The sequence below is a fragment of the Nipponia nippon genome, unplaced genomic scaffold, assembly GCF_047370975.1.
Source record: "Nipponia nippon isolate SJK-2023a ecotype South Korea unplaced genomic scaffold, ASM4737097v1 scaffold_4, whole genome shotgun sequence".
Taxonomy (NCBI): domain Eukaryota; kingdom Metazoa; phylum Chordata; class Aves; order Pelecaniformes; family Threskiornithidae; genus Nipponia; species Nipponia nippon.
The window spans coordinates 30,991,293-31,015,926 of record NW_028262358.1 but is presented as its reverse complement, the minus strand read 5'-3'; the positions used below and the strand labels follow the sequence as shown (position 1 = coordinate 31,015,926).

At 45.5% G+C, this 24,634-nt stretch overlaps 1 long non-coding RNA gene across 1 annotated transcript; it reads left to right on the top strand.

Annotated features, from left to right (window-relative positions):
* The first annotated feature begins 364 nt into the window (after positions 1–364).
* On the top strand, positions 365–24,423 carry LOC148053241 (uncharacterized). Its single transcript, XR_015708105.1, has 6 exons — positions 365–1,902; positions 2,210–2,311; positions 2,858–3,016; positions 4,502–4,757; positions 19,229–19,316; positions 22,016–24,423. It is a non-coding gene; the product is annotated as an uncharacterized LOC148053241 (long non-coding RNA).
* The last annotated feature ends 211 nt before the right edge of the window (positions 24,424–24,634 follow it).

Genomic DNA, 24,634 nt, shown 5'->3' with positions numbered 1-24,634 from the left:
GGTCTTCAGTTCCTGCTGAAAACATGCTAATAATGTGTTTGATGTGCCGAAAGCAGGCAAAGCGTTGTATCTGAGAGCACGGAGTTGCTCCAGGTCTCTGTGGCTTATAAAGCATGTGCAGCGTGTTTATCTGCTCCCAGCTTGGCACTCAGCCTCTGAGCATGCCGCTGCATCCAGCCGCTGTGCTGTAGTAACTCAGATGCTGAATATCGCAGCGATCACAGGATTATGAATTTGAGAGACATAAAAATTACCATCTTCAGAGATATCCATCTTTCTTAAAAGAAAGAAAACCATTATGAGTCAGGCATGTTACCCGCCAGCAGCCTACTGAAGAGAGCCGTCTTCTGCAGTGAGGTGGAGGACAGGAGGATGCCTGATGAGTGCAGCAAGGGCAAGGGCACGGGCTGGGAATGGAAGGGGAAGACTAACTACATGCAACCAGAGAGCAGGTGTGGTCGGCACGCCACGGTGCCAGTGCTGTGCAGGGAGCACGCGGGAGAAGGAGCTAGCGGACTGTCTGCCCAGGCGGCTGTGGTGCGCTGCAGGGATGCAGATTTGGGCTGCTCAGGCTCTGGGAGAAGCTGGGTTTGATGGAAGTGTGAAGGTGCCCAGCTGTGCTGAGCTCCACACCACCACAGCTGACCGCTGCAGCGCAAGGTAGGGTGGGTATCTCTATGCCAGGGCACAGTTACTTGTAGAGACGTTGTATTATGAGACCCTCTCTTCCTGTCTGCAGGAAGGCTGAAATCAGCGTGGCCTATCAGCCGCTTTCTCAGTCTACTTTGAAACAGAAGATTTGTCCCAAGGAGGCTCAAGCTACATGAAAGCAGGCACGCCAGGTGCAGAGGCAGCTCTCGTCTGACTGTGACTGCTTGACATGATGGGGGAACGAGCATCACGCCATCGGGGAGCTGCAGCCCCATCCTCTGCAACATCAGCATCAGCCCTCCCCACCTGGGGCGGTGGCAATGGCTCAAGGAAGCCAAAGCCAGGGCAAAAGGAGAGGGCAGAGACCAGCCGCAGGGAGATGGACAGCAGGGGAGTGCAGCAGCTTGTCTGTTTTCAGGTGAAGAAGGACATGTCTGGTGGGTGCTGCACAAGAGGAGCTGTGGTGCAGCGGGCAGGGGTATAGCTGGTGAGGTTGGGAAGGAAGGGCTGCTATTTAATTGCCAGCCCCGGTTCTATCAGCAAATATGAGGACGAGCCGTCGCTGGTGTGGAAGGTAGCAGATGGCCTAATTGTGAGATTCTCCCTTGCAAGAGCAAAATGATATACTGTTTTTAACATCTTTGCCTAGAGCTGAGTGCTAGCTTCAGATACTACCAAGATACACTGAAAAGAGGCACTTTGTGCCAGAAATGTGCTCTAGTGATAATCAGGAGAAAACTGTGCTTGAAGTGACATTTAAAAAATAATTATTAGGGCCCATTGCTGTTAGTCACACATCCCAAAAGCTGATATGACCAACAGAGCTTTCCAAAGCATCTTCTGCTTGACATATCATCTGGAAATTACACCATCATTGTGTCACCGTGTCTCGCCTTGTAACTACCAGGACACTGCCTATGTATGCACACCATTTTTTCCCCTCTTCTTGGGGAAAAATAGTTCTCTCTGTCTTCTGATTTTTCTCATGCTGCTTCAGCTGGTTTCGTGCAGATTCTTGTCTCAGCCGTTTGCTGGAGAGCACAGGCCTTCCTTTCCCAGAGACAGCTATGAAGCATCGCCATCTCATCTCTCCTTGCGTGAAGCCCCAGGCACCGGCACCACCGGCACCACCACCACCACCACCACCGCCACCGCGAAGATCCGGAGTGCCCCATAACAGCTCGACACTCTGCAAAACTCCAGGCCTGTAGGCAGAGATGGCAGAGCTTGCCTGTGTCACGCTAATATCAGGTGCTTGAAACTTTATATTGAAGGTGCAGGGTCATTACTGGTGAGTCGTTATGGCAGGTGCATTTTGTCAGCTCCAGCTCTGATCTGACAACAGGGCAGAGGGCAGCGCCTCTGTCAGCTGGGTCAGGTTTTCAGAGAAAACTCTGGTAAGGACACAAGTGGGAGAGAAAACTTTGACTAACCTGTAAATCTGCTTATTATGACTTAGCAGTAAGTGCAAAACCCAGGGCAAGGATCAGCTTGGTCTGGAATCAAGCGAATGCTCTGTTTCAGGATAACAGCCCTCTTCTTGTTGATTTTTTTGCAGGCCGCTGGATATACTTTTAAGGACTTTTGCCTGCTGAGCATACCATGTGCTGTCTCTTCCTGCTAGTCCTTTAAACTTCACCATGTTTGTTGGGGTTTTTTGGTAATAAAAGGGCTTTAATGGGTTATCTGTAAGCTTTGTCTCCTAAAGTATTAGGATGTATTAAATCTTCTTTAAATCTGCCTTTCCCTTACTGTTCATCTTCAAAAGACTCTTGTCCATGCAGTGGATGTCTATGCTGCAGCAGTCTGTCCTCCTTCCCCTCTTCTCCTCTTACTTTCTTCCCCCTAGTTTGCTCAGAAGTCTCCTGCTAAAAATCCCACGGCTGTGACACACCAGATCTCTCTCAAATCCCACTGATTTCATGTCTCTCTCAGCCTCCAATTAAATCTCCCTATCTTCCCCTTCAAGGCCCTCCATAATGTTCCTTTGCCTTTGATCTCATTCCTCCCACTCCTCCTCCTGCCTGTATTCTCCCAGTCACCCCTCCTTTCTGCTCATTTTATCTTGTTCTTGGATGGTTCAATCTTGCTTTTTTCTTCACGCTCCTCTGACACCTCAATTCATCTCCCATTTTCTATTAGCCAAACATTTTTCCTCTTGTTCTGTCAACCTGCCTTAAATCCCTATCTTTTTCTTCCTTGCTAGTGATAATACTCCACATGCACTTGCGCAGTCGCCTGAGCTGTTGTCTCATGTGGTTTTCCTGGAGTGCATGTTCTACACACCAAGAATTTGTGGTTCTCCTACAGTGCACACCCCACAGACACAAACACACAAGGGTCTTTTGAAGAGCAGCAGTCGCTGGTAAGTAAGCATTCATTATTAATCCTGTTGCTTATATGACACACATAAAACTCTAAACTTTCTCTAGCTGGGTAATAAGAGGAATCTTCTCTATGTTGATGTGAAAGCACACTTTGGGCGCTCCAGCTAGGTTAATGCATAAAAACACATGTTATTTAAACTTACAGTGACTTAAACTTCCTATAGGCAGCAAAGCCATTCGAGGAACATAAATAAGAAGCAGGCTATTAGAAGAGGTTTTGGGTCTCACTTCACTGTATTGCCTTGCGCTACCACGTCATCACTGGCTGCGTTCAAGTTGCCTTTAACATCTTTACATTCCTGCACATGACAAACAATAGGGACTAGCTCCCATACAGCAGAGGAAATATAGCAGCAAGTGTCTCACATCCATTTCTCAACTGTCATCAAATAGCTTTTATTCATGGCATAGCACAAGTGTCAGCCAACTGGCAAAGGCAGCCTATATTAAAAATGTTGGGGATTATTCATGTCAACAGACACAAGGGAGCTTTTCTCAGTCAGTGGATCTGCACTAGTGGTGGTGTGAAAATGCAGCAGGTTCTCTAGAGTAATCTCAAATCTGAATAACTTCAGAAGGAGGCCAACAGCTGACTGTCACTTCCAAGTAAATTAAAAAATTCATCTAGCGCAATTAGATGACAGCTTGGATAGGTGAGAGGTTTAACTGTGTGGATAGACAGAAAAGGCTATACTGTAAGGATGTTATGTAGAAAGACTAAGATGATATTTTTAAAAAAATGCTCAGATTGAAGATGGTCTGCAGGTGGTGAGCTGGTGGTGGCTTCTCAGGTTTGCTTCTGATTACATAATTAGCTGATAGGTCCTCGGCCTGTTTGATTGCAGGCGTTTACTGTGCTATTTGGAATATGATTGCCATTGGCCACGTGATTTGTCTTTTACAGACAAGGTGCGATTTAGAAATGGATTAATTCTTTCTCCTTTTAAAAGATTAAAAAAAAAATCCCTGTTTAACTGAAAATACCTTTTAGTAAATTTGTGAGAATATTAATAGAAAAAAAAAATAAGATAGACACAAGCAGGGAAATTGTTCATCTTAAAAATATCCGGTAAAGGTAGAAAATGATGGAGGTTTCAGATGACTCGGGTTAACTGTTAAGGGCAATTCCCCAACCAGTTATTTCAGTCCCACTGTATTTGCAGAAGTCTATTATATTCTGTCATCTTGCAATTTTTAATTGTTGCTTTTAAAACATGTGGCCTGCTTCTTTTCCCCCTCAATTATTTTCGACTAGTTTAATTCTCTCAACTCGGTGGTGTTATGCGGATATGAACTCAGGAGCAATTTAAGTGGAAAATAAAAAATTAAGGCCCATGCCAAGTTATCATGAATAAGGTGACCTGATCTGCTCTGACACAGATCTATGTTCCACTTATGCTCTGGAAAACTTTGGATACTATATTTTTGTCAAAACCTAATTTCTGTACAAATGTGTGATGCAGAAGAAACCCAACCAGCAAAACCCTCAGATGTATCCCATGGCATCTCCATGACAACATATAGATGCACAGTCTGCTATATACATCGTTATCGGGAGACTAACTGCTCCTAGATTTTTTTCCCACGTCGAGCTGAAAGGCAGACCGACCAACAGGGTAGCTGGCTGCAGGGGATGTTGCTGGGATTTAAATGTGGAAACCGCAGTTCGTGATTCACGCAGGGTAAACCGGAGGCAAACGGAGCAGCCTTACTGAAGAGGTGAGCCTTGCACTACAGCTTCCCTTGCTGAGGCTGCTGGGTCAAGTAAAGGAACGGGCACTGGCAGGTCTCCAACGAGTCTGAAAAGTCACGCGGAGGACCTTCGCAGGGTTCTCAAAGTCTTCCTGAAAGGCCGTTAGTGCAACTAACCAGCAGAGTGAGATAAGAACGGAAGGTAATTTGGGTTAATGAGTTATCCAGAGAGGTTTTTTTTTTTCCTGCACAAGTAGAAGGAAAGGGAGAGTGATCCTGTCCTCCCTCCCCGGTGGAGAACTCTGAACTCTGTGGCCAGAGGTTCCCTCTCCACTCTCCGGCAGTGCGTAGGAAACCAGGGTCAGCAGGCCAGCCCTGTGGCACATGCAGCCAAAGCTTTTCCCAGATGGATGATCACTCCTCACAGGCAAAAGGATCAGACTAGGACTAAGAAAAGGAACCTGTCATTCAGCGCGCGCACGTGTGTGTGTGGTTATCTCCCCTTTCGTAGTCCCCAGTGTTTATTGCACTGGATTTAATTGCTCCATCAGTTTCATGTTAAATCAAACAATAAATGTTGCCGTGTCATTTCTTCGCTTCCCAGAGCAGTTAGGAGCAGGACCTTGGGTCGATGAGCAGTCCCGTGGGGTCAGGAGACTGGCTTTTTCCTTCGGGCTGCTCTGCAGAGGGACTGACCCTGTACAGCTGCAAACGCCATGCCGTGCCGGGTCTGCCTTAGCCACTGGTGGCTGCAGTGCACCAGCTCCCAGCTGGACACTGGAGTTTGAGAAGTGTGGTAAGGATGCACCGGCTGGGATAGCTGAACAGCGATAGATTCAGTAAATCCCCCCTCCGGTTTTCTTCCTAACCTGTCCTTTCCTCCGCTCCTTCCCCCCGTGCCGGTGTGGTTTACATCACTTCATTGAAGGGTGAGCGGCCTCGCCTTCGCGGCGGCGGCCGGGCACGCGCGCGGCCGCTCCTGCAAAGCAGCTGAAGTGCTGTAATTTCATACTCCAGCTGACGGTGCAGGAACTTTTTCATCTGCCTCTCCCCTAATGTAGATATGGTCCTGGCTGCCGCAGGCACTCTCAGCGCAGTCAGTGGAGCTGAGTTAGTGTTTGCAGTGGTTAGGAAACATTCCTACTATAAGCAGGGCTGTGTGTGTAACCGCCCGAGTAAAGCAAGGTTGGCCTTTTTATACTTGTTTCTGGCTTCTGGACTGGGGAAGTCATCTGCACTCCTACACTCCTCTAAGTAACGCACCTTAGGCACCTTACCTCCACTCCCTGCTGCTCAGCTTTCCTTTCTGAGAAATGGAGATAACAATATTGACCTTCTTGGTAGAGCACTTTCTCATTCTTTTTTTATGGGATGTGCTATGTAAAAGCTGATTGTTAGGTATTGTTCGGCTGTAAAAAGTCCTCACCTTAACAGTGGGTTACAGTATGTTATCAGCCATAAAAAAACCCTTACACTGATCTTTAGCATTTAGGGATAGACCTTTGTTCTGCTTAGTTACTTATAATCTTTGGAGTGGTGTGCCTGGGTTTAGGGTTTTTTTGCTGCTTTCTGTGTGTGTGTATGTATTGTGTACATATAGTTGACTTCTGCTTCTGTTAGGGCCCAAGATCGCTCAGTTTAGCTTAACGTACAGATGTCAGTTGGCATCAGCCGAGTGACTGGCCTGTGATCTGCCATTCAGCATGTTTCCTCTGAAATATAAGGGAAATTAGTCTGCCAACAGATAAGAAATAGAGTAAGAAACCACTGAACCCTAAGAAATAATCTGCCTTTCCTTCAGCATACACCCTATGAACGTTTTATGCTGACAGCCAGAGCTTGTCCATTCGTTGCAGATAGCATTCTCCTTTACCATAACACGTATTTCCCTCTATGTAGCCTCTGAAGAAGAAAAGAAATTCCTTTTTCATCCATAGGGCAGTTGAAAGCTTTGTCTCCAGCCTGGACAGCACGGTGCAGGGGTGGCAGTGTTGAGGAGTGCTCAAGTTCATGGCAGGTGGCAGCTGGGCATGATGGAACCCAGGAGTCTTAGGCAGGTTCAAATTTAACAGCATTTCCACTGCAGCATCTAACTACGCATGTCAGGAAGATGTAGGCAGACAAAAAGCCATCACAGAAAATACTAATTCAAAGTCAAGACGACAGCAGGAGCAGCAGAGTCAAGCCCCAACTAGTCCCCCATGGCCTAATACCTCTTGTTCTGAAAAGCAGTGTCTGGAAACAACAGTGGGGTGTACAAAGTGTGGGGAGCCCCTGGTGCTGGGCTGGATGATACTGGAGCCTCAGCTCTCCAGCGGCCGTCTCAGGAAGCAGCAGCAGCAGTGGGACAGCATTTGCAACAATGATGACTGAGTTTAGGGTGTTTCAGAAAGAATTCAGTATATCCTGCGGGCTTGGGCTGGTGTTCCTGCCAACCATTCAGGTGAGAATAGAATAATTAACCATTCTTTCGCTTACAGATGACTGAAACAATTGGAGCTGGGCAGAGTCCCCATAAGGCTCTTCAGGAATCTGAACTGAGCAGCAGGGTGGTTTGGCTAGGGGCTAATCTACCCATTCAGGTAGAGATCAGCTTAAAGGCAGTTATTTCCTTCGGGCGGGTAGAAGAGAGACAGAAACAGGACAGAGAGCCAAGAAGGTTCAGGTGTAGCTGGAGGAGCCCCCAGCAGTGTGACCCCAAAGAAAAGCCGAGGGAGGGATTTTGGGCACAGTGCTTTCAAGTAAAAGACACTTGAAACTGCAAACAAAACTCCTCGCTTCTTGTTTGGCCTTAGTTTTGAAAGTTCAAGGACAAAGGGCTTCGTGCATTCAGTGTTAATCAAGAGCACTGATGTAAGGAATTAGCCAACTCCATCAGCATTCTCATCCCAATGGAACCAACCCAAAATAACTCTCGCCCCAAAGTCATTGGGGCTGTGTAACTGATATGGGCTGGAAATAATAATGGTCTGTATATTTCTTAAGAGAAAGTTCTTCTTATTTTAAAGACTTTGGTAATAAATACATGCAAGAGTTGAAGGCAGCAAAGAGCTGGATAGGCTATTATTCTCCAATCAATTCCATTTTTAAACCTTACTTAAAGAATGCTAATTTTAAATGAGATATTCTTCTGACCATTTCTACAATTGAAGGGATGTAAATTCACATTCGTAATGAATGCTTTTTTTTAATATTTGATTGCAGTAATCCAAATGATCCTATTTAATATCAAGGACAGAGCTGGTATCTATTTTTTGATAACTGCTTTGCATAGCATACTCCATACAGTTAAAATCTTTGGAGAATGGTTTTAGAAGACACAACTCTTTGGTAGGACAGTCCTGGTGGCTGGAACAGGCTCCTGCAGGCAGAGCACCGGAAGGCCACAGAGCTCAAAGTCACAAATTCCAAGTTCTTTGTATTTTGTCCTAATCATCTTTTACTGCATTGTTCTAACCTCAAGCATCGCTTGTTCAGACTTCAAAGAATAAGATGTGCTCATTTTACCTGTCTCCTCTTTTTAGCTTTCACCTTATCCTGTTGTCAGAGCTGGCAGGTCTTATTCTGGTTCCCAGTCTTCCTGTCCAGTTGTACCTTCTCCAGCCTGAAAACAACCCTCTTCAGCCTTGCAAGGTACATTTGATTGGCTTCCCATCCTCAAGGTGATGAGTTTAAAACCCCACAGTCTTTGGAAAATGAAAAGAAAAACTTCAGTTCTCAGGACTGTACATGTGAAAATCCTAGGAAAAGAGTTTTGGAGGGCTTTTGACCAATGCAATTCAAAGTGATAAAAATCCTTAGAACAATTTAGCTTTTGTATGGTAATTATATGCACTGAGAGTCAATGAGAGCATGTAAGAAATGCTATTTGTTTCCATGTCTAATATGAATAATCATCATTATCAACATTCAGAATAGGGAAGATGACAAAAAGCAGATATTGTAGATATGTTGGTGATAATGGGCTATTCATAACAGGAATATTTTTATGTGTTCCACATGGTATTTTGTAAATATTTCAGTTGAGCAGAGTTTTAGGTCATATATAGTTTTCTTAAGATTTATAAAAAGATCAAGAATCAGATTTGCAGAAAAGCAGCAGAGTTTCATGTAGTGCAGATGAGAAGCAACACTGTCCCCTGTGACGCCTTCAGGCATCCTGAGCTGAAAGTTACAGCTAGCCAGATGTCACATGGAATTACAGGGCAACTGTATACCTGCTATCCACTACAGTGCCTTATCATTAATTATTATTATTCACATACTATGCTGCCTGCAGTTTGTAGATACTGAAAGAATGGTAAGAGGGCCATAGTCAGAATTTCTCAGTATAAGACGGAGACTTAAGTCTCTCTAACGGAGACTTGCTTCATGGCTTCGGACAAAATAGCCACTCTCTCTTCATTCTCTCTGTAAACGAGGGCTAGGATTTGTGTCTCGTGGCATGTTCTGAGATTAATTTTTTCTTGTGTGCACAAACTGTTTTGACAGTGGGAAGTCCAAGTCTTATTTCACAACAGCCTTGCGATTACAGTACAAATGGAGCAGACACCGTCTCTCCACGGAAAGGGACAAACAGCTTGGAACTCGGCAAGTACTCTAGCCAGCTAGAACAAATACAATTTTGCAGTCCATTGGTTTCCATTTACAATGCCAAGTTTTATTTGATTTATTTTTTTAATATCTACATGCCACAATACCAACTTCCTTTTTTTCCTTTTTAAATGAAGTGTCAGAGGCACGTGGTCCTCATTAGCCTAGAGATATTTTGGATAACTTCAGACAAAGGATCAGCAGACAGACAAAACAGGGCCATTTAGGACAGTGTTGATGATGCAGCCCAAAACTGTTTTCTCCTTATGTGAGAGAGTTTAGGATTTCAGAGCATACTGGACTACTATATAGTTGCACGGACCATGTAGGGGGGTCTCACACATACGTAGGAGAGGTGGGGATGGTTAGGGAGGGAGGAGGGAGGGAGAGGGAGTAGCTACTGTCAAGAGGAGCCATGCACTGATAACCCTCTAAACTGCTGGAAGAAGCAAAGTTGTTGCTGATAATAGAAAGTACTCACAAGACCTATAGGTTGCAAAGAGAATTTGACCTATCAGTGATTAAATATGGGGAAACTTGCATTGTCATTGCTCACGCTGACTGGTGCTTAGGGGTAAATGGAAGATTGGGCTGTCAGGCTGTCAGCTTCTATGAGCCCTAACTTCCCCCTGAAAGGGAGATGGCCATTTTCCCAACAACGGCCCCAGCTCTTCTGGTTACAGCCAGTCAAGTCCCATGACATCAAATATTAATCTGGCACAGAACTTGGGCTGTCCGAGTACATTTTATAACCAACAGCATATCAAATCCTTTGGACCTGATGACAATCGCTCCTTTGTTGTCAGATCAGTCAGTCACTTTAACCCAGATTCTCAGCCAATTCAATGGAAAGAAAACGGTGCTTCAGAGAACTGACTACTGCAAAAGTACTTTAAAAAAATGAAGAGAAGGAAGGCAGGGCTGGAACTCATCACAAAAGATCCCACCATAAAATCAGGGGAGCGCACAAGGAGCCTTAGCTGACCTCGCAGCGAGAGGCTGTGTCGCTGTTTTGCGGACGGTTTCTCTGCAGGGGCAGGCCTCGGATCATCCCGAATCTAGTCTTTGGCCTCGCAGTTAGTTCAGAGCCTCGGGCCTGATCTGTTTGCGCAACAGCATTTATATTCCTTTTATAACAGAATTTCTGTCTGTATAACAGAAATTTCTAGCACTATGAAAGCAAATAAACTTCGGAAGTCAGATTTCCCAGGTGGAGTGTGAAAAGGCAGGCCCAAGGCACCGGTCTCTTCCCGTTGTTGTTGCCTGACCACAGTCCCCTGTAATCTGGCAGGCAGATGGCACCTTCGGAGGGACTCTGTGTCAGGCAGCTCCTGCCTACGTTTTCTCTAGCATCCAGAACTGGCACGATGCTTTGATCCACCTCTGATTTTGCCTATTGAATGTGCAAGGAAAAAACAACTCTTAAGATGGTTAGCAGAGGGCTGAGCATACAAGCATAGCACATTAACAAAACCACTCCAATTAGCTGGGGGGAAAAAAATTACAAAAATGAGAAGAATTTTGCTCTTCTCTGCACAAGACTAGAGCCAGCGAGAGAAAATTATAACTTGACCCTAAATTATTCAAAGGAAGCAAAGAAATAAAATATAGGCTAAAGAAGAATTCTTCCTAATAACTTGAACCAAAAGCCAAAGCACATTAACATATGAGGACTGGAAGATACAGAGGAATAGCTGGAAGAAAATTGCATGCCTGTAGTCTTGGAGAAAAATGTAGGAACTCACTTAATTTAGTAATAAACCTGGCATGCCTCAAGAAAGGGGAAGTTTCTACACTGTATTGGCACCACTCCTGACCTTATCATGTGCAGAATAGATGGCTCAAGGAGAAGGATGAATAGCAGAATAGATGGCTCAAGGTAAGGAATAAAAAGAGGCTTTTTAAATGTTCAGAGGGATTCTGCCATGGAGCTTTTTTCAGAAGGTGTTTCTGAGTGGGCTGGAGTGGGAGAAAGGGTCGGAAGGCCAGCGTAATCGTTCTCCTTTGCAGAGTCACCTATTGAATGATACTTAGAGGCATAAGCTACGCCAGCTATGGAGAATAGTGTACTTCAGGCTGTTTGTAAGAGATCAGTATGCGTGCTTTTGGGTGTCTCCCCAGTCCTTGGAAACCTGGTAAGAACCTTTGATATTGCCAAAGTTGGGTACAAGTATCTGAGTCTAAGCTGTTTATTTTTAAGAACAAAAAGTCAGCAAATAAAAAACAGACCCGAACACATTGCTTAAGGATGTGTCAGAGAACTCGTGACGTCATGCAAAAAGCTACTTCTGTGGCAACGGAGTGCAAAATCCAAATGCATTGCTAAAGCTTAAAAGTAATTACTGTCTGGAAGGCTTGATAATCTTGTGTCTGTTCTAGCAAGTGTGTGAACACACGCGCACACATGCATGGGCCATGTTAGCTGCTGGTTCCCTTTGGGGCAGCTTCAGCTGTGAGGACAAAGGCAAAATAAACACAGAGATGGGAAGACCCTCTCAATCCTTGGTATTTTCATTACAGGAGTTTGCAGTATAGTAGTCAATGCAGCAGTTAGTCTGCAAATGGAGAGCTCTGGTCTACTGCTGTCAGTCTCACACCCACTGTTTGTGCACACCTACGTTCCCTTTAAAAATAAAATCGTAAGAGCTCTGAATACAAATGTGTGAAAGTTTTACTATTTAAAGGGATCTTCTTGAGAAACTATGTCAAATATGTAGCTCTTTCTAAAATGCCAGTGGCACCCAGGATTACTCGTTCTGCAACCGCTGCCTTCTGCGGCCAGCTGGTAGATGGATGAAGCTCACATCCCGTGCGGGGCTACCCCTTCTCCCAGCCGCCCGCCTCCTGCCACGCTCTGCTTCACTACTGCCTAGGGAAAAGCATTTCCCAAAGTTGGGAAAGGACTGGAAATCGCATGGGTTTCCAGCTGGCAACCTTAGCAGTTGCCCTGTATGAATAAAGCCGGTGGCCTGGGGATGAGCAGCAGGAGGCGTGCTCACTGCCTCCGAGTGATGCTCCAGAAAGGGAGAAGCAGCCGGAGGGAGAGTGCTGTCAGCAAATGCCACCCACCCCAGCAGCACAGCTTGCTGAAGCTCTGCTAGCTTCAGACAAGTGCAGTTGCGGAATATCGCATGTTGTGAAGGCCATGGAGGTGTGGGGGGAGCGGAGGGAGGGCAGGATGATGGAGGATGACAGCGCAGGTGCTATGCCAGGTCTGTAGTGCCCCGTTCAGAGGTTCAGGTGCACCCCTGACCATCTCTCTGCTCGATGTACGTTAGCCAGTTTTAGTGGGCATTTGCACGGTTCTCAGCTTCCTGAAGAAGTGAGATGCCTTCCACTTCGGCGTTGCTGTTATTTCAGGGGGAAAGCAGGGCGTTTGAACAGGAATGAAGGCATCAACACCTGATATCCCCTTTGCCAGGTAAGCCGATAGCATGAATGGGATGTTCACCCCATCACAAGGCATTAAATATTTCTGCCCCGACTTACGCCAGCTCCGAGCTATTGTCAGAAGAACCATTAGCTACTTACATCAAGACATTAAGCCAAATCCTGGCTCCAGTGAGGTCAGTCATAAAACTCAAATTGATTTCAGTGGCAACAGAAATTAAGTCTCGTAGACAGTGGTCAAGAGCGAGGAGTTAGATGGCAGTTTGCTATCACCTAACAGTGCAAGTTGAGGTTAAATTCACTCAAGTTTTGGGACATTGAAATTCTGTGTGTGAGTGTGCATACAGCACCGAGGCATGGCAGTTATGGCACTTGGAGACCTAGTGTTGGTAGCTACTGAAAGTGATTTCCAAACTTTCCTCCAAATACAGATAACTATTTTAGGAACTGAGGGACATGGACATCCTGGCTCCCAGCTGGGTATGACTGACAGTGTCTCGTTTATCTCATCTCATTTAGCAACGATATTCTGTTCGTTTAATTACTCAACCAGACAGAAGTATTAAATGGTGTTTTCGAATTCTTTATTATGATATATTCTTTCCAGTAACTACCTCGCTCGTTCTCTGATAGTAGTGGGGGGAAAAAACCTCCCCCTGGGTATTTCCCGCCTGTAAGAGTACACACCTCTTAGAAACAGATTTTGGTTTTTAGCCTTTTTTTGTTTCCAGTTGCATTTAGATTGGTCTCAAGAAGATGTGCAAATCTCTGTGAGTGTTCTTCAACGTACATTTATATTTTCCCCTTGCTTTTAAGGGAATGCACGTGGACTATATTTTTTTAATTTCCTATTTGCTGTTTGTTTCTCTGTAATTTCCCATTGTGACCGCTTTTTAAACACATTATTTTCAGACTCCCTCCGTTCTGCACACATATGAAATAAGTTACGTTTTGTTCTATCCTGGACCTAAATTTTACATTCATCTGAACTGTCTCCTCTTAGACTGCACAAGAAAATCTACAGTTCAGAGTCATGTCTGCTCTCCTGTGGTAATTCAAGTCTTAGATTTATTATAATCGCTAACAGTAAATACTGTATCCATTTTTAGAGAGTGATCCAATCTGCTTGTATTTCCTGATCTTTCATCTCATTCCTTTGTTATGATATGCTTTCTGCCTCTTAATTGTTTCCATATGAAATGGCCTCAGTCAAAGCGGTTGCAATGAATAACGTCCATTTCAAAATGTCAGCATTTTGGTCACAGCAGATAACCACGAGCTGGTTACTCCCTGCACACAGTAGCACTCCTTAAGGAGAAGTAATAAGTTCTGCAGTTTTGTTAAGTGAAAAACAGTAAAGACCAAACATCACAGACAGAAGGCAGCTTAGTAAATGTGATTTCTGCCCTTTTAGCCAATAATCTTGATCCCATTTTTGATTCCCACACAGCCATAAAATTTTACTTTCCTTTCAGTATGGCTGAATAGTATTAGGAACTAACTTAGCTTCTCTCCCGTGGAGTGTGTTTAAAATGTCTTTTGTCAAATAACTTGGGGAGTCCCTTTTATGTTTTCAGTACTGAGGCTGCTTTATTGAAACCCGGGCCCCTTCATCAAGGCAGAAAGCTCTGCTGGTTCTGCTGCATTTCCACAGCTTGGTACAGGGCTGGATGCACTTAACTGAGAGGTGTGAAGGAGCATCCTGGAAGAGATGGAAGCTAAATATATTCTGCTACAAGATTTCTTCCATTCCTCTCTCCACCCCCACATCCCAGAGACTACAATGGCTTATGCAGGGTTTTACATACGCAGCTAATGGTGGAGGGAGGAGAATTCCCATGGATAAAGAGCTTTAGCCCAGTACCAGCACAGCACACAGCCTGAAATGGTGCTGGGGTGGGTGTTGAGGGAAAGCACTCCCATCATTTCTTCCAAAGAGAGGTCCTATGCAATTATTTCTAGGAAAGGATCCCTGGCTATAAGGAGATCCTTCCCTACGGCTTTGATATAGGCACCTGGACAAGGTGGAGAGGGGATGGGATTTCATCTAGACCCCCTGCGCTTACTGTTTCCTTTTGCTTAGCTCCAAGGGGCTTCCCAGTTTGGGGAGTTTATTTTGTTTCAAACTACCCTTTGACACCCAGCTATCTGTATGCATTGCATGGCTTGCAAGTCTTAAGTGCTGTGGCTAGTCCTCCCGAGGCCAGGTGCCTGATTGCTTTCCATCTCTTACAAGAGCATCACCTTATTCGTGCTTAAGGAGCCCAACTCCATGAAAGCACAAAAGAGAAAACAAGAGTTTCCTCTCATTTGCCCCTGATTTTATGCTTACATAATTACAGTAATTTCATTTGCATGAGAACAGAAACAGATCCCTAGTCTCTTGGTAGAAATGACTTTACAGGGCTGTTATCCAAACCAGAAGACCAAGCAGGAGTCTACTTCACATGCACAAACCACCACAGCAGAAGTGACATGCAAAGTGGTTATTTTATTCCCACTCTACATTTTTATGCACATTTCTGTGCATTGTGTATAGTGGGATGGGGGCAGAGGAGAACAACAGCTGAGCAGCCCTCCCTCTTCCGCACGTGAAACTTGTCTAGCTGACTGCTTTTATCTCCAGGTACAAAATTAAACCATTAGAAGGGATGCCTCAGAGCTGTAAAGTCCAAGGGGAAGAAACTACTATTGGTTTGACAGGTTTGTAAGTGAATTACTTATTTATGTAGCTCAATAGATTTAATATTAATCACAGATGAAAGACACAAGTTAAACACGCTTTACAAACACATGCATTGCCTTCTTATTTACTCGAGAACGGGTCAAATTAAAATTGCTCCTGGTACGGCCACAGATAATCAAGGCAGGAGGGCTGAAATGAGGAACAAATAAAAGCAAACCAAATTGCTTTTAAAAGTTTCAAACGAGTGTGCTGCTGGAAGTGCTATAAAAGATAACACAAAAGAGCCAGCTAAAATTCGTGGCTCCAGCTCAACTTTTTGCAAGCAATCATAAATCTTAACTTCAGCAGCTTTGCGCTCATCTTGGGGCACTGGACAAGCGAAAAAAAGTTGACCTCATCATCATGTGAAGTTTCCTATTCCTGGCCTAAGTTGTCATTGGTAAAAGCAGGCAGCAAGAATTCCAGTTGTAAACAGTGATGTGCTGCCAATGTTTCAGCAAGGGTAGCCCACATTTTTTCCTCTCTGCAGCTGTAATGCAGCTTGTGCGTAAGGGGCTCAGTGGCTGCAGAGGAGAAGGCTGCAGACCAGCCTTCCCTTCATTTGCTTCTCTGGTGAAACATAAATGCCCTTTCTTCGGTGTAACTAAAGAGGGAGATGCCGTAATTTGGCAAATGGACTTTGAGAGACATAGGGTCTTGTTTCTGTGTAACTGCTCACAGAAATAGGAGCAAGAAGCCCTTATCCTCTCTTGCACCCGCTCCAACTGCACAGCATAAAGACACGTCTGCAGCTCTTGCACCCTCCCGACTCATTCTCAGACTCATGGCCCTTGCCCAAATCATTCTCCTGGGAGAGAGGCAGGACACTTGCTTTTTGGGTGGCTGACCAAGGACCATATGGGTGGCATTGCAGCCCTTCCAGTGAGAAGATATTCCTGAAACATGGGGTGAAATTCAGCTCGCCCCGAGTGCTGCGGGTCAGACGTTTGTGTGGAGCTGAAGGACCTGATGCAGCAGAACAGTTAGTTCCCTTCCAACATGTCCGCCCAAGGCGGCAGGCCTGTGCCTCAGCATGCAGCTCTTACTTGCGGGATGGCTCCCTCAAATTCAGTTTTAAAAACAGGGGGATTAGTGACTAGCTATCTCACCCCTTGCCTGACAGTTTTCCTTGGTGCAGTTAAAAATGTTTCCAGAATGTATAATGGGAGTCAACCGAATTTTTAAACCATCATGCAGACAATGTACATCAGGTTGAAAAATACACTTGGTATCTGCTATCCCGTGACTGAAACAGTCAAAGAGAAAAAAAGCTCTGGTTAAAGGAAATCAGAAAAAAAGAGCTTTGGAGCCAATTTCAGGGATCGTAAGCTCCCTGTGAAATGTGTCTGTGCATTTGTCGTCTTGAAGAACCTTGAAAATGTTTGTATTTTTTTCCTGCTTTATATCCTTAAAAGTATCCCACTCTTTTTTTTTTTTTTTCCAGGCCTAGTCAATATTGTCCTTTAAGCAACCAAAGGATCTCTTCTAAAAAATTGGGAAAAACATGCTTGTAAAACTATGCAAATACCTATTTCTAAAAATAACTCACATTGCTGTGGTTTCAGGGACAAAAATGATGCATTTTGAAATAGGATTAAATGTTTATTTACATGAGAGAGCATGCTAGCTCTGGTCTACTGAGAAAATAAAGGGCATTAAACCCTATACAGCATACAGGCCACTGAATAAAAAGTAGTTCATATTTTAAAGAGAGATCTGTGGTTTAGTGATCTACTACAGTTTTTACGCAAAACAACTAACTTTGAGGCTTAGCAAAAGAATAACTATTTTGGTAACAATTTATTTCTTTTGATTTTAAAACTCTTTTAGGACTTACTTTAAACGTAATGAAAGATAATGAGAGGGGACGATAAACTAAAGCGAGAGCGAAGGTGAAGGTTTATTGTGCCCTATAGCAAAGTGTCAATCTAAAGGCGGATTGTCAGCTCCTTCACTCGGTCTTCTCTGTGTCGCTCAGTCGATGTCGTGAGACTTTACTACGGTCTCACCCAGCCAGTGGCGGGTGTCCTCGGAGGCAGAAGATGTCCACAGAGGTAAGAAAGCTGCCCCGTGCCCCCGCCTACCTCCAGTGCCCAGGGAAGGAGCCAGCGCGCACGGTCAGAGGCAGAGAGATGCGGCCTGAGCAGAACAGGGTTGTGATACTTGACTGCTCGAGCAGCTAGCACTAATTTGAGCAGCCCAAAGGTCACGACTATTTATGCAGATAAAAGGTCAATGGCAAGCTGGCATGTGGCTGCAGGCTATCTTGGTACGCACTTCACCCGGAGCACTGATACGGGCTTCTGATTCACAGTTTGTATTTCTGCATGAACTTTCAGGCCAAGCTTTAGCTGGGAAAAAAAAACCCTCTGCCATGGGAGTTGACACAGTTAGGAGCCAGATGCAATTTTTGTGGCTCAGGCTCATCTGTAGCTAAATCAAACCTTTGAATCATTATTTATAAAAGACAGCCAAATTCTGAACTGTTTGCTCAGTATTTAGTCAGCCCTTATGTGGATAAACTCCTCTGAAAGCACGCCTGAGTACAGATAGAGGAAAAAGTGAATAAGATGCTCAGGATGTGACCCGCTGAAAGAAAGCCTGTGAAACGCCTACCAACTTCAGGAGAGGCGGGGTTCTTCAACTGTCAGTATGTGGACAAAAATCACTTTAAATGTGCAGGACCTTAGAGCAGAAGACTAAATGACATTGTGTGGGTTTCCAGAGCAGTTTCAGTTTAGGTGAAACAATGTCTATCTGGGTGAAAAAGGGAAGTAAATATACTATGCTTAGTCTAATGAGATTCTATACTGTATTTGAAATGTTATAGTCAATAAGTGCTTCATCCTTTGCTGTCATTAGAAAATGAACATATTTTAACCTTCAGCTCCAGCAGCTGTCTGTCTACCTGCACTGATTTTAAACAAAATCCCTTTGCCTTCTGTTGTAAATCAGTCCCGTACGCCCTGGTCCCCAATAGGAAGTCTGCAAAATATTTTGTGACATTTCATTCCCCCAGAAAAAGGTAATGGGAAAGCATCATTACATTGATTTGTTTTTCATCACAGAGGCATTTGGCACTATGCCCTAATTAAGGTTGCAGCAATAACTCTATTATAAGCACTGCTTTGCCTCCCCCCCGGTAATTTTTTAATAGGAGTTAGCTATTATTCTGTTATATTTGTTTGCTAATAAAGAAAAAATATGTTAGGATGAAAATCTCCCATGTAGATAGCCACCAAAACTAACTGTCTTCAGACCTGGGAAAGCATGTTTTTCCTCTAGCCATCTCTTCCCATCAAAACGGAGAATTACCAAGTTCTTCCTTGACCACTGTCTTCCTAGATCTCTGCACGAGGGGAAGTTTAAACAGTTGCTTGGATGCATTTTGTCAAGTTTATTAATTCCGTTGTACTCCTTCACTCCGTATTTTGTGGGCTTGGCTTCGGGCAAACCGAAACCAATCTGTAACAATGGCATAGTCTGGTTGGTGAATGAGCTTATTTTGTATATGTTTTCCCACTGAAAAATGGCCAAATCCTAGCCACTGTGCATTTGCAAGTACTTCCTTGGTCATGTGCATCGAACCAAAGAGAGTCTCCATGCGAGAGCGAGTTTCGTTACCGTGTCCACAGACATGCAGCATGCAATTCAAACGGCTTGTGACTCACACAGTGCAGCTGTAAGCACTGTGACGATCATAATCATGTGGCGGTTCTCACAGACGGAGGCTTCTGGCCCATGTGTGGAAGTGCAGGCGACTCTTGAAGACTTTCTCTTTCTCTTACAGCTCGTCAAAGGGAAGAAAAAGAAGCCTTTGCAGAATCTGAAGACACTGGAATACATTCTGCAATTTCCAGGACTTTATGCTACTTCTTGTAAGTGTTATGTTATTATTTCCAGTCCCCGGAAAACAGGACTGTACTACAGATGATGACTGCGGGATTTCTGTTATCTTGGAGCAAATATGGTTTTTATGCTTTCCCTCCTATTAAGGTATTTTAGAAAATGAAACACAGAAAAAGCAAGATCTTGCTCATAATTAGTATTGAGGGCCATCTATTCTTGTACTTCAAGAACATGGTTTAGAAAGGGGATCTCCTACTGCCTCTGCCCAGGCAGCTTTCTCGTCTTCCAGAATGATACACTGGTGAGACAAAGACCTGGAGCCATGTTTTTCTCATAGGAGTCCAGAAAATACTGCAGGTTTATGGGCAATGTTCCATCAGATATCCTCATAAAATGGAAGCAGTTGTTTATCTCTTAAAAAAAACAAAACAAAACAACAAAAAAAAACCCAAACAAAAAACAGAGAAAAGATTGCGATTCCCACTGGCTTTCTACTCCTAATCCTAGCCTAGAGCCTATGATTAGATATTGCATCTTCCTCCAGCCTCTCTCAGTCTTATGTGAGTGCACCTATCTACTTTTCTGGGCTCTCCCATCTTGTTTCATTTTAGTGATTAGTCACAATACAGTTAAAGACTCAGCTTCAGGTCACCTGAACCAGCTTCACAACATCTAGCCTCGAGTCGGGGAGCTGTGCAATCCCCACAGTAGAGGTCTGTATCCGCTAACTGCAAACCTGAATGGCATCTTGAGTGGGCACCACACTGCTAGAGCTGCCCCGCTAGCCTTACAGGAGGTACTGAAATGCTAATTTGGATATGCCTGCATCGCCTTCAACACTGACACAGCAAAACCAAAGTGGTGGGAGGAATCCCCTGCCCTCTGGGAAGGAGTGCCATCCCAGTGGCTCGAAGGCACTACGCACTCCAGGTGTGACTGCTACAGGGATCAGGCACAAAGGACAGGGCAAGGCTATTCCCACAACTGTGTTTATATTAGAGACAGTCTTCCATCCAATACGGTCAACAAGCCTCTATTTTTTCCTAACCGCTGCTGCCATCCAGGTGAGGCGATGGTAGCTGGATGAGCGGTCACCCCAGTTCTCAGCATTCTGGGTTGTCTGACCAATAGACAGATGCTCTTAGGATATCAGAAATAGGGACGTCTCATTCAGCACCTTAAAATTTTGCACACAGCAAAGTTTTTCCTTGCCGAGGGCTGAACGGGCCTTCCAAGTACATCTGGGTGGCGAAATATTGATTTACACCTTAGTTTTATCCCCATGGCATTGGCTGCGTGACTTAAAGTTGGAACGTGAGATAAAGGCCTTCTTCAGGGTGGCAGGTTCTCTATTAAAGAAAGACAGGTGGAAAAAATTAGACCCATTATGTAAAATCAGCCATGAGCTATTTCCCTTCTCTATGTAGCAGTTAGTTAAATGCTAAGTGTTAGTACTCTCTCTAAGGAGAGAAGTTTTTTCTTCTTACCTGTGAAATTCACTTGTAAAATTTGGAATTAATTTCTAATTAGGTTGTTCAAACTATTACTATAATCTACACAGAAATGACACAGCAAAACTCGAGGAGGCAGCTATAGCGTTTTATACCATTGCACGGCGCTCTGTATAGATCAGTCCACACGATCCATTAAAGTATTAGTAAAACAATAGAATAAATTAAATTTACACAATATTAAATATACCACATAAAATAACTGAAAATTGCTGGCATATACAGCTCATCTAACCTTGTAATTCAAATTGCTTTTCTAATTTGTTACCCCAATGCTGAAACTGGACTTCTATAAGACTACATTTCTGCATGAGGCGGGGGGGGGGGGGGGGGGGGGCATAGCGCACAAACATTGACAAACCTATTAAATTACATACCAGAGAGAGAAATTAGCACTTTAAAAAGTCTGAGTCGGTAGAGCTATACTGGACAATTGCGACAGAGAAATTACAGTCAATTCCCATTATTGCTCTGTCAGAGGTGTCAGAGTCGTAGCCCGCAGCTGCGGCTGGTCATTTGATGTATTTCCCTGCCTGGCACATGCAGGCTGCGGAGAGCGTCAGCTAGGCTGCTGGAAAGCAATTCTGCCTCTCTAGGCTACTGAGGGAGGACCCTGGCCTCAACACCCCTGAGAAGCTGCTGTTTTACCTACCTGAGATTGCTGACAACCTGTTTGTGAGAGGGACGAATTCCCCCCTCCCCCATTAATTTCACTGGGGTGTTCGCTTTAATGCCTAGTAATGCCGCTGTAATTGTTGGTGTAATTTCACTGGTAGTGTAATTGCAAGTTAACTTGGTGGCTGATCTCTTCAACAGATGGAAGCAGGGTGGGGGTGGTGATGAAACCCACAGGAAATGGGTGCTGCTGGAGGAAAATGCAGATGGAAAAAAGGAGACACATAAGAACAGAGAAAGGGGAGAGAAAGAGATCAAGGAACCAGGAGGCATAGGAAACATACGGTGGAGGGAGGATGCTCTGAAAGACCACCTCTTCTACCTTTAGAAAAAACTGAACATAACTAAAAAGAGTACGCAGAATTTAATAAATTACCGATACCCGATACTTCAATGGGCCTATACAGAAATAAACAGTATGGTGGTCAGGTTCTCTGGGACCTGAAATTCTTGCATTCAAATCCTTGCTCCATGGCAGACCCTTAGGCTGTAATTAAAGAGCCTACATTTTATTTACACTGTGGACCTCATGTTTCCTGCAGTTCCTAAGGCGGCAAACTCCAGGAACAGGACTCAGGCAGAACATGCTGTCTCGGTACAGCCCTTCCATATACTTTTCATCAAATCTCTCGGGACCTGCTTCACAGAAATGTTTATATTCCTCATCTCAGTCGATTCCTTGAGTCTCGGCACCTGAGTAACCCGCCCGTGAAGCTGGGTGTCACGATGTTTTGCCTCTCCGAGATACTGTGAGCATAAAGGACAGATGCCAAGGAAAGGGCTTGGTAAATCAGGCCCGGTGCCACGCACATGTGGGCGTTTCGTTGCCAGGACCCAAGCAAGTGTCTCCAGAGAAGGTGGTTTTGCTCCACACAGACGCACCGGCACTCTGCTTCCAGATTTGAGGGTGCGACGTACATGCACCCTGAGCGGTGCTATGCCACTTTTATCCCAAATCTAGAGCGGGTGACGAATTTTTTGGTCAAGAACTTGTCTGCAGTGATTCACGCCTCTGGGACTATAAAGAAGTTGGGAACGTCAGAGCAATCCTTAAAACTGAACCAAAGGCAGCATAGGGAGGAGTAAAACTGCTTGAAGCCATCTTGATGCCTCATCTGTCTGCGTCGAGCACAGCCTGACCATAGGTGGGGATTTGCTCCTATTTCATATCGCAGAGGTACGAGGAGGCGTGCGTAACAATAACCTTGGCATTCGTTGCTTTCTCTGAAAAGTATTGTATTCACCTAGGTATACATTACACGTTGAAAAAATCTCATCAGCGTTCGAAAAGACAATGTGCAAAATTGTGAAAAGACAATGTGCTTAGATGCGCTTCATGTGTGGACCAGAAATACATCTAAGCAGAAAGGAGGCCTAAAAAGCTAACATATAGCAAAATAGTAACTTCACATTTCAAGGCTGAAGGCCAAACCTAAGTATACAGTGGTGTTTTCTGTATTCCCTATGATCACAAAGTGAGGTAGAGAGGACAAGAGGCACTGGGCTTGATGAAGGGGGTCTCTGACTATTTTAAGAAACCAGGCCTTGTTCTGGTTTTTCCCCTTTGCTCCTGAATTCGGGGGACACACGATTACCTCTGAAAAGAGAGCCAGCCTGAGACTGTCAATTAATATTCTGAGGGAAAAACTCACACAATTTTTGTTAAGAGTTTGTTCGTGCCAGTCCCCTCCCAAGCACATCCTATTTATATGGCCTATAAAACATATCGACTGTAAAGAGGAGAGATGAGTGAAACCTCTTTAGTGTGTAAAGTGAGAGCCATCGCTCTGGTTTGTGTAGTAACAGTAATGACAGGTATAAAAATACTATGCCTTTAGAAATACTGTATAAACTAACTAATTCTTGCAATAGGTATGGAAGTAGGTAATTCTGATTGTAACATGACTGGTAATTTGTATTCAAACGCAGGTCAGCAAACTTGGACTTTGGCCCCCAAAGTTTAGTAACGTATTTATGGTCCCAACATAAGCACTGTGGTTTTCAGAGATGACAGGCAGGCCTGCTTTCACTGAACTCAGCCATCACTGCAGCTATTTGTTGAATTATCAGCTGATTTTAAGTACACTATATGCCTTCGGAAATATATTTGCGAGTTTGGAAATCTTATCTGAAGTCATTTGCCCAAATGCACCTTAGGGAAAACCCTGGAAAGACTTGAGATTTTAACTCGGAACTGCTGGCCAGCTGTCCTTCTCAGGCACAAGGCCAGGGCGTACGTGGTTTGCGACAGGGGACTCTCTTCTTTTAAACAATGCTACCAGCGATGCAGCATCTCTGGCTTGCAGAGCGAGGTGGGAATTTTTCTGGACGGTGCTGGGTACGGAGGGGGTCTCATTTAGTAACTCCGTGGGTGAGGCTTTCCGGAGCACAGCGATAAGGCTTGAAATGTTCTGCCGAGGCGCTCTCGGGGACGCGTTTCTCAGGTGCACTTTGCTCCAGTCTCAGGCTAACGCACCGAGAGCGACGGCAGCCAGCGCGGGGCTGCGGCCCCGCTCCCAGGCCTGCGCCCCGCGGCCTGCTCCAGCCGGGCCTCCCGCCCCGGCAGCGGCCGAGCGACAACGCCCGCCGCGGCCTGCACGCTTCGGCCGTGGCAGGCGGCCGCGCTCACCGCGGGGGGCCCGCCCCGCCGCCCGCCCCGCTCCTCCCCCCCGCCCCGGGCCCTCTGCGGCGGCCGCCGCCGCCGCCGCTCCCGCTCCGCCCGGCACGCCCTGCCGCAGCGCCTGCCGTCCCGCCAGGCCGCCCCCCCTCTGCAGGCGCGGGGAGCGGGGCGGCGGGCCGGGGCGGGCCAGCGGCTGCAACGGCAGCGGCGACGGCGTCCCCCGGGCCGCGCCGGGCCCCGCCGCACTGGGCCGGGCCGGGCCGCGCGCACTGCGGGCGGGGGGAGGGGTAACCGCTTCCCAGCCCAGACTGTGCATGTCCAAGTGACGCATTGCAGGTACGAATCCACCAATCAGCGCCCTCCTTCTGGAGTCGCCGCACTCCTCGGCATTTTTTTCTAAAATCCTCTTCCGCCCAGAGAAATAGTCCCTCAGCCTACCCCCTCCCGCCGTTTCACAAGCGCAGCCCCGCTCTTTCCCGCACCTCACCCCCTCCTGCGCCGGGGCTTGGGGAGCCGGGGGCCGAAAGTGGGCGCGCTGGGG